The sequence below is a fragment of the Lepisosteus oculatus genome, chromosome 4, assembly GCF_040954835.1.
Source record: "Lepisosteus oculatus isolate fLepOcu1 chromosome 4, fLepOcu1.hap2, whole genome shotgun sequence".
Lineage (NCBI taxonomy): Eukaryota > Metazoa > Chordata > Actinopteri > Semionotiformes > Lepisosteidae > Lepisosteus > Lepisosteus oculatus.
The window spans coordinates 65368466-65377290 of record NC_090699.1 but is presented as its reverse complement, the minus strand read 5'-3'; the positions used below and the strand labels follow the sequence as shown (position 1 = coordinate 65377290).

Here is an 8825-nt window from a genome sequence, read left to right as displayed (position 1 = left end):
GGAGGGTGTGTGTGTTGGGTGAGAGGTAATTGTGTGTGTTGGGTGAAGAGGTGTGTGTTGTGTAGAGGGTGTGTGTTGTATGTTGTGTGGAGTGTGTGTTGTGTAAGGCGTGTGTATTGTGTGGAGGGGATGTGTGTTGTGTGGAGTGTGTGTTGTGTGAGGGATGTGTGTGTTATGAGTGTTGTGTGAGGGGTGTGTGTTGTGTATGAGGGAGCTGACTAATGGTAGATCGCAAACGCAGAGAAGAGACAAGTGTTTTTAACGAGCGAGGAGCCCCTGTGTTGTGGGGCCTTGGAGAGGTGAAAACCGGGGTCTGAAACACCGTCCGCGGCTCCACACCCCAGGCACCCCCTCATCGACCAGGGCAGGCAAGAGAAGCGAGGTGGTCTCTGGGGGGGGGATAGTGAAACCCGCTTTAAATTTACTGAGCTCAACTTCCGTCATGGATCTGAAAGGTCTTACAAAGGCACCGGGACGTCGGAGCCTTCGATAGTAACGAGGGTGCGTGTGTGTGGAGGTTAAAACGGGTCGGACGGCAGAGCTGGCTTACAGGCAGCGGGGTGAGGCGGTAAGATTGAACTGGCTCAGCCAAGGACGTTTCCGCACTGCCCGGCATCCTGACCCGCTGTGTGGAGGGCGTCCAGGCGGCGTGTGAGTTCTTACTGCTTCGTTTAAGTAACGTCTTGCCCGGACAGGTGAACTTCAACGAACTGCACCCCCATGGCGCGGGAGGTCCCCCGAGGCTGACGCGCGGGTTGCGCCTGGCTGCTGCCCCCACTCTCCCCCGTCACGACGCTACTTCGTACCCACGAAGTCACGAAGATCGTCGAAGGGGGCTGCTCGTTTTAATCAGCCAGGTCTCGGGCGTGAGGCTTGATCCATCGTGCGGCACGCTGAGCTCATCGCTCTGATTGCACTAATCAGTGGGCGATGCCGTGTAACGGTTATACATTCGTACGCCGTGATTTGGTGGCATTTTTTTTTTTACAGAATGCCAATAGTTCGTCCATGGAGAATAACCGTCCCTCCTCTAGCCAGTCGAGCTTAGCTGCGATATGACCAATCCTCGCAGTGACGGCGTCTTGAGACATCAGCAGACGACCACAGCAGCGGTGTCAGCGGTCGGACTGGAATCAGTTCCGTAGCGCTGCTCACCCGAAAGGAGGTCCAAGCGATTGACATGCAGGAGGGGCCCAATTCACCACCACCCCCACCGTGAAGTGCAGTCCGGCCTGGGGGGTGGGGGGGTGGGGCTGGTATCTCTTTCATCTCCTCACGGCGTCACGGTCCCAGCCGTGCCGTTCTCTCCCGATCACACGCCCCAGCTGAAATCAGCGCCGGGTTTCCCATGAGGCACTAGGGCCTTACGACATTCTTGGGGCCCACGGAGGAGGGAAACACTAGCGACCCACAAAAAAAAAAACCCAGCTGAAACAACAGGCTTGCGATCGACTCCAGGTGCTCCAGATCGATAATCCTGCGCTGTTCCAGATACTAGAGGAACCGAAGTGCTGGTCGCTCGACTCGCCCCATCAGTCACGGGGTTTAGCGTGAGAGAAGTTTAAAGGGCGTCATGTCAGGCGGCGTCTCCCCCTCTTTCTGCACACTTGGGAGTGAAAGTGCCCAGGGCCTACGAGCACCAAACTGCAATAATGATGATAATAATAAAATCGAAGCACTTTACAGGTCATGGGGATCCCCTCCACCCCCACCAGTCCCCTCCCCACACAGCAGCTCTCAGTGGGGAGGAGAGCAGAGGGATGGAGCCAGTTCAGAGAGGGGGGTTATTAGGAGGCCATGACTGGTAAAGGCCAGGGGGAGATTTAGATAGAACAGCTCACCCCAATACTCTTGCCTGCATAATTAAAGGCGAGTTGTAACCTTATTGATTATTGATGATCTTCTGTCTCATATATAGTTATGACGGAGATCATTTTTCCACCTTTGTGGTCTTAGTGTTCTGTTACTGTGTGACAGTGGTCCTGTGTGTGACTGGTGTACTGTGTGACTGTGGTCCTGTGTGTGACTGGTGTACTGTGTGACAGTGGTCCTGTGTGTGATTAGTGTTGTGGTACTGTGTGACAGTGGTCCTGTGTGTGACTGGTGTACTGTGTGACAGTGGTCCTGTGTGTGACTGGTGTACTGTGTGATTAGTTCACAGGTCCCTGCTCCATACCGCTGGGACCAGCTCTGTGTTCACACTGCAGTTGTTCCCTTATTTCACCCAGGTCGTTCCAGTCAAATACCCAGGTGTATAAAAAATGGGTGCCAGGGTAATTTTATTTGTTTTAAAGCTCCAGCTAAATAATTTAGTAGTTTAAGAACAAGGGTTTTCAAAGGATCTCAACAAAACGCGTATCAGAAAACTTTTTTTTACTATTTGTCCGGGCCGGACCACAGCGATGTCGGAGAGGGAGAATGTCTCCTTGCTGTTATTCAGAACCGGGTCCCGGCTGTCTCTTTTTCTGCATCCAAGCAGCGCCCGAGTCAGAGGGCATTCAACTTTCACCTCCCAGACGGGGACCACCGTCCTCGGCGCCCGCACACCTCGCCTCTGTGCCTGTGGGCTTCGGTTTCTAACCAGGGGGAAGCCCTCCTTCCCGGCTGGGAACATCGCTGGCGTGGTCGTCACCGACGGCGGGGGAGACGACCTGCTGTTCTGACGACAGCGTCCGCGAATGCCTCTGCATTTACCCGCTCTCACCCGGGCCCACAACACGGACCCGTGTAAGAGAAGGGGGCTCTTTCTGCCGGATGACGATTAGTAATTGAACTGCTGCGGTCGACCTGTTTCGCCCACGGTGTGTGTTGGGAACCGTTTTCCACTCTCTGCGAAACTGCGATTTTCCAGCCCCCCCAACCCCAGACCAACTCCAAGAACCCCAGTTGTTCAGTTTATAACAACAGGTCTCTCTCTGTGTTGCAGGGATGGGGGTTCTGTTACAGCCTCTCTTTCTCCTCCTCCCCTGTCTCCACCTCTCTCTCTCTCTCCTTGTTGGTGCACACCGGCGCAGCATCGATATCTACCAACACACACACACACGCGTTCATGCTGCTGTTTTCCCGGATCTTTCGGCAGACTGACTCCCCGCTGTGTATATGTGTGTGTGTGTTTTTATGTTGTTGTTTTGGTTTTAACGTACAGGACCAGCCGTGATGCGGATTTTACAGTGAGTTGAATCACGATCCCTGTGCGCCGGAGTCTTCCCCCACGTCGCCCGGGCAGCAGAAGGAACATCCGCCAGTCTGTCGCGGACGCGCGGGGCTGTGGGTAGCCGGAATGATCTTACAATAAATGAACACGCTTGCGGGCTCAGCGGAGGAGTAGGATAACTTGTGTCAGCGGACACGACGCCGCTGTATCGCCGTGCGCAGGCAGGCTGAAGGACCCGTCTCCAAACTGGTGAGTGTGAAACGGGAAGACTGGCCGAAAACTTTCCGCCGGCTCCCGGCGTGAATTCTGCTGCATCTTCGTGTGAGGTGTGCGCCAGGTAAGCTGTAGCTCTTTTTTGGGGGTTCTGTCTTAGTGTACGTGTAGCTGTCGTACGGCGTTAGAGATGTAGCCTTTACGGTTTATTGAAGATGTTTTTTTTTTCTTAAGACGAGCACATCTTGCCCTTTTTTTTAAATCAGTTCAAGTTATAATGCCGCAGGTAACGAAAGCTGAAAGTCCAAACTCTGGACGGAGCTGCGTGCTCTCTGCTCCTGACCTTTTCTGATCAGGTAGATATCACCGAAACGTTTTTTTTTTTGTTTCTTCTTTGTGTTTCGTTGAGTGCCTTGGGACGTCTGGCGAGGTTTTCCCGAACGCCTGAAATAATAACCGGTCTGGTTGTGAGATCTTGTAGCGTCCACCAAGTTCCCAAGAAACTAATTTTAAACTGCTCGCGAAAACGGTCACACGAGCGGGTTTGCGCTTAAAGGAGATGCTGCAGTGAGGAGAAAAACAAAGTTCCTCTTGGCCAAGCTGATATTTGGTTATGTGTTTATCTGGACAAAGACCCAGCCCCAGGGCCGGGATGAGCTGGGCTACCGTCACCGGCCAGGCAGTGCCCTTTCTCTGGCTTTTTGGAATCAGGAAAAGCCGGGGAGAAGCCGAGATCAAGGCCCCGGGATCCGCGTTTCATCGATTCGCTTTCGGTCTGGTGAAAAGGTGTTATTTTGGGGAGGTAGAACAACTCCAAAGAGTCGGGGGGTTCCCGGGCGGGCGGTAAATGCGTGACACTGGTGGGGGGGGGTTTAATCAAAGTGGCCGGCCGGCCGGCGCCGTGGTCTTGTTGAACTGCGAGTGACGCTGGCGTGCGGCGCCGGCTTCCCCGCACGCCAGCTGCCGCAGTAACCGGGCGAATCGATTGCGTGTTGTTACCATCGAGGCATTTGCACGGCTTTTAAAGAGAGGAGAAGCGGCTACCCGGCGCACAAGCCCCCCCCCCGCGTTCATCTTCCTCGGGGTGCTGAGCGACACGTTAGTGAGTTTTGCGGGGCGAGGGTCTTGGCGGAGAGCGGGGTACGGCGCCCCTAACGCACGAATTATTGACGGGCGAGTCTCTCTCCCTCCGGAGTGCGGGAACATGCGCACCGACGCGTCCAGCCTGCGCTGCAGCCCGTGAGGGGAGAAATTATATAACGCGCAAGCCAGGCTGAGCTGAGCTCCTGCGAAGGCTTAAGTGAGTCGAACCCGTCCGGATTTAAAGGTTAAATGGGTGTTCGTGTCCGGGTTTCGCCACATGCCCGGCACAGGACCGTGCAATACGACGGATCTTACAAACCTGAAAAATAGTATGCTAGCGCTTTATTGATTTTTCGATCTGGTACGGGAATGCATTCTAGGCAGGAAGCGGATTTTTTTTTTGGTGGTGGAGCAGCAGCCTTGACCTCGGACCTTGCGGAGAGTCTGCTCTTCCTGTGTGGAGCGGGAGGTTGGAGAAATACCGCACTCGGGGGCAGCTGACATCCTCCCCCCCAGCAGTTATCGGTTTTACACCTGTGGTCGCTCCGGGGGGGTAACTGTATAATTATTAACCGTGCAGAGAAATTAAATTCCAGCGCAGTGGTGTAGTCTTGGGGTGGGGGGGTGCCTGGAGAGTCCTGCACGTGGGCCTTCTGTAGGTAAGCTGAAAATCTGGGAGGGGTTGTTTCTTTCAGTAATGGGGCTCAGGACACGGGCAACATCTGCGGCTCCTTTGACCCTGGAACCCCAGGGGTTCCCAGCCCAGCTGCTGTGGGGCCGCACCTGGCTTTTATTGCGGCCAACCTTAATGACATAATTGGAGCCCTTAATCGTGCCATTAAGGTGCTTGATGTCGGATCAGTCAACAGTGTTTTCTGCCGCAGGTGTGGGGTGCTCAGACCTGCTCAGAGGTCGGAGATTTTAAACGACGTGAGGAAGACGACGGGTAAAAGGGCGACCTCCTGCACGATGAAGGAACTGCAAACCGAGCGCTCGCGCCGAGCCCCGAGCAGAGCTCGTTCAGTTCAGCTCGTCAGCCGCACGAGCCCAGTATTTGCATTTGTGCTCCAGTACCAAGGAAACACTAAAACTAAACACAGAACAGCAGCAGCAACAGCAAGTTAAATACTAGACAACTTTACAAAACCCCGGTGTGTGGCGGTGGTAGGGGCAGAGCTCAGTAATCTGCCGGCTTGTGGGAAGAAACAGTCTCCGAGTCCGTGCCTTTCTGCTCCTGGGACGCTTCCCAGAGGGCAGGGGGGGGGACAGCGAGGAGCCAGGAGGACTGGTGCCCTGAGCGATACTTCCAGCCCTCCCGAGACAGCGAGCTGTAAAGATGTCCACAAGGAGAGGGGAGCTGTACTGCAGGGATGAGAGCTAATGAGTGTGTGTGTGTGTGTGTGTGTGTGTGTGTGTGTGTGTGTGGTGGAATGGGTCCCAGGACCCAGGACCCGCCCTGGGTGCCCTGTGTAAATGTGTAAGCGGAGACACAAGCGCCATGGCTCGGCGTCATGTGACCCGGGCCGCTTCCTGGCCGCTGCGGTGACTCTGACATCTGGGCGCCTCACCAGCTGGGCCTGGGGGAGCAGGCATGAGGGGGAGGGTCTAACGGAGCAAATGATCCAATCAGTTCTGACGTGCGCCGGGCCAGATGGGAGCCCCAGCCAGCCTGGCAAGCCACAGTCTCCTGGTCTGCCTGGGGGTTGACCCCTGCCTCTCGCCCCGCTTGGTGACTAGTACTGTTAATGTCCCGGAGCTGTGGGTGTTTCCCCCAGCCTCTGTCCGCTGTTCCCTCTTGCTCTCTCTCTCCCCCTTCTTTCGGCCCGTGTGCTGACTCTCCCAGACCTGTCCTCTGTTCCCTCCAAACGGCTCTATGGGCCCGACGAATTACAGCATTGCCAGAACACATGCTCTTAACAGGACGTCTACAGACATGAGCAATGCAAGACGTTCGCATACGACGTGGAACTGTATTGAGAGACGGGCTCACTGTCCCTCGGGCTGTGACGGGAGGTCGCACACTGGGCTGCCAGTTCAGCTGAGTTCCCTCCTCCCTCTCCCAGTAGGAGTGGGACCCGTTGTGATTCTGGCGTGGTGTGGGAATTCTGGGATTAGTTTTGTTATTTTGGGGGGGGAGAATGTTTCTCAAATCCCAGAATAGTGGGACAGTCGGAGTGCAGTAGGAAGTGCACCTCTGTCTCTGTTTCTCCCCGCTGGCAGTGGGAGCTCAGCCTGTCCTCTCTGGGCAGCCAGGTCTCTCTGTCTCTGTCTCTGTCTCTGTCTCTGTCTCTAGCTGTTGTACACTGTGTGAGCTTTGGGCTGCGGTGTGCAGTAGTGGTTGGGATTGCGGTTGAAGTCCCAGGGGGTAGTTTGGCTGTTTTACTCCTGAGCAAGGTCCTTCATTTGAGCCCACCGCAGTGCATGGTGGGTAAAGGAGTTTGTCTCAGGGTGGATGGGAAATTGTTTTCACCCGACTTGCCTAGGTAGACAAAAGCTTTTTAGACGAGCTAGCTTGCTTATTTTGGTGTTTTATGTGGACAGGTGGCAAGACCTTACCGGCTGTACATAAAACAGCCTGATTTATTAGCTGGTTAAAGTCTTGCTTCTGATGCAGTAAGTAAATGGAGTGAAACGTGTCGCAGCTGGAAATAAGACTCTGTTGTGTTTTACACTGAGCTCTGTGTGACGTGCAAGATTGGGAGGGTGATGGGATGGGGGGATGGGGGGGCTCCTCAGGGCGCGTTCAGCCCAGGGTAACCCCTCGTGTTTTTTGTGATCCAGCACAACCCTTGGTCTGGTGAAGACTGAGGTGGAAACGTTTCTGAGATCTCGGTTGGTGCTTGAGGTGTGTCTTAGAGGTCAGTCAGACTGACTGCCAGAGGGGGAGTGATCAGGACCAGTGGGGTGGGGTTGGAGCTGTTGGGTGCATGCCCTCAGCTCCCCAAGCTGCTGACAAAAGGGGGGTGCACGCAGGTGTGATCTTCAAGGGAAGGGGAAGGTGGTGGTCAGGACTGGGCTGGTGTTGGATTGCTCTTGATGTGCGATTCTCCGGCTCCCCACAAGAGGGCGCTGTTCCCCCTGCGGATGCACCCCCCCCCCCCCCCCCCTCCTCTGCAGAGCCAGGTGCGACCGGATTTAACAACCGACCAATTAACAGCTGTTGACGAATCAAGCACCCAGCTTCCAATGGCTCGTCTGGCACCCTGAAGAAGACCGCGCACCAGTTAACGACCTTAACGAGCAGGGCAGCGACGAGGTCCTTGAGTGGAATTTTAGGCCGGCGTTGCAGGAGTCGGGCTTGACCTGGAAGAGACTTTATGTAACACAAGCTTTGACAAAAAAAAAAAACTCTGCAGCAACCGGTAACCTAGCAACTCGAAAAAAAAGTCAGGAGGAAGAAAGAAAAGCTCTGAATAAATAATCTGATTTCTCTCGATCCATCTCTCTGTGGATTGAAAGCATGATCACTTCCCGTCTTCTCCTCTAACAGCCGTATCCCCTTTCCTTCTGGAGCTGAGGAGCCGTGTGCTGGGGAACTCCGGGGATCTGGCTCTGGAGGAAGGGGGGTCGTCTGTGGCTGAGGGGTTACAGTCTCCCCGAAGGCAGCTGAGGACAGTAAATCTGTACGGAGTCTCTGATTGAGAGGAGAGGGACAGCAGTGTCTCCAGTCCAGGCAGGAGTGTGTCAGTGAGTGAATTCAGGGGCAGTGTGAGAGGAGAGGGACAGCAGTGTCTCCAGTCCAGTGAGAGAGTGTCAGTGTGAGAGGAGAGGGACAGCAGTGTCTCGAGCAGTGTCTCCAGTCCAGGCAGGAGTGTGTCAGTGTCAGAGGAGAGGGACAGCAGTGTCTCTAGCAGTGTCTCCAGTCCAGTCTCCCAGTGTAATTTACCAGCCAGCCCAACACCTTGTTCTGTGTGTCAGTGTGAGAGGGGAGGGACAGCAGTGTCTCTAGCAGTGTCTCCAGTCCAGTCTCCCAGTGTAATCTACCAGCCAGCCCAACACCTGAGTTTCCCTGGGCTAAGAGACACAATGTTCCATCCAACCAAGAGCTAGGTTTCTAATTGGCAATTGACTGATGGGTCAAAGTTCTGATTGAATCCACACCTTAGGAAGATTAGTCATTACAAAAGCTCTTTTATGACGCGCTATAAAGAGCAAAAAGGTTTATGCAAGATCTTCTGTTTGGAGGAAACAATATCCTTGTTTTGTTTCCTTGTTAATCCTTTTTTTTAAGGTTGTGTGAAGCAGCTGTTGGTCTCGGGACAGGCCTGCGCCATGCAGACTGGTGCACCTCGGGGCAGTAAAATTCGAGGCGGCGGCGGCGGTGGGGGTTGTGGGGGGTGTCTCTGTGCCCGTGACGGGGCAAGACCGTGACGGA

General features: G+C 54.6%; 1 protein-coding gene across 8 annotated transcripts in view; it reads left to right on the top strand.

Moving 5' to 3' along the window:
- Positions 1-2992: 2992 nt before the first annotated feature.
- Positions 2993-8825, top strand: part of LOC102682506 (cyclin-dependent kinase 17-like) — a 39243-nt gene continuing 33410 nt past the window's right edge. For 4 of the 8 annotated variants that reach the window (XM_069189553.1, XM_069189558.1, XM_069189557.1 and 1 more), the window contains exon 1: positions 2993-3403. The gene's annotated coding sequence lies outside the window, so the exon portion shown is untranslated. The other 4 variants (XM_069189559.1, XM_069189561.1, XM_069189554.1 and 1 more) reach the window with 3 other exon arrangements.